Source organism: Papio anubis, unplaced genomic scaffold (assembly GCF_008728515.1).
Source record: "Papio anubis isolate 15944 unplaced genomic scaffold, Panubis1.0 scaffold8774, whole genome shotgun sequence".
NCBI lineage: Eukaryota > Metazoa > Chordata > Mammalia > Primates > Cercopithecidae > Papio > Papio anubis.
In genome coordinates, this window is record NW_022169010.1 from 1 (window position 1) to 1,096 (window position 1,096).

Genomic DNA, 1,096 nt, shown 5'->3' on the forward strand with positions numbered 1-1,096 from the left:
AAATAAATTAGAAAACACCTTCATATTAATCATTCTTCTCATATACTTCAAATTTGAGCTTAATGTGTTTCTCCTCCTGGACATCAGAGAGAACACCTGGGTATTCTGGCAGAAGTTTATATTTCTCCAAATCAATTTCTGGAAAAAAAAAAGTGTCATTTTCAAAGTCCCACATGATCCTTGTCACAAATAGTTTAAGATGGTTTGGGTGATTCACGGCTTCCTTATAAACAAAACTGCTACCAACTATCCAAATCATCTCTACTTTATTTGCTAATTCTGGTTGTTCAGTAAGTTTGAAGATATCATCCAGACTTCTGGCAAGAGAATGAGCTCCTTGTGGAGGTCCCTTGAGTTCTCTGCTGAGAACTAAATTAATTCTATCCTTTAAAGATCGATTCTTCTCAGGAATGGAGAACCGGATCTTCCTACACATAACACCAGATTCTGTTTACCTTCTAGTGAAGAGTTTGTGTCATTCTCTGGAAATACCTAAATTCATTCCTGAGTGGCGACCAGGGCAGGTGCCCGTTCTTGCCAATGCCCATGTTCTGGGACACAGCGACGATGCAGTTTAGCAAACGAACCATGACAGCAGCAGTGAGCACCTCCGAACCCGCTCGCTACACCAGAACGCGCGGCCAAGATTGGCCGGAAGGTTTTTACTTTGAACCTGGAGGATGAGCAATGACATCTCTCTCTCCACCTTAAAGCTCCTCCTGAGCATTCATCTCCTGGGAGCAGGGCAGCGCAGCAGCGCCACGTGGTGGTCCATGTACTTCCTTTTGCAGATCACTCACAGCCCTGAGGTCCTCCTCTCCTTTCCATGCACCCGGGATTTCTTCACTGGACACCAACCTGCGTCAACTTTCCTGTAAAGCAAAAGAAGCGCACAGGGCTTGCTCATGGAGTCCCTGCACAAAGTGGCCGTGGTGGCTGCGATGGACACTGCATGGGCACAGCAACTGAGTCGCCACTCACCAAGGCTGACCTGGCAGCTGCCACTGCTGAGGGCCCAGCCGATCTAAGCAACTGTTTTTTTGGACGGAGAAATAAAACAGGAAATGGTAATTAAGAATAAAATAACATTATGATA

At 45.5% G+C, this 1,096-nt stretch overlaps 1 pseudogene; it reads right to left on the reverse strand.

Annotated features, from left to right (window-relative positions):
• Nucleotides 1–15: 15 nt before the first annotated feature.
• LOC116273560 lies at nucleotides 16–633 on the reverse strand (annotated as a pseudogene).
• Between the last annotated feature and the right edge of the window lie 463 nt (nucleotides 634–1,096).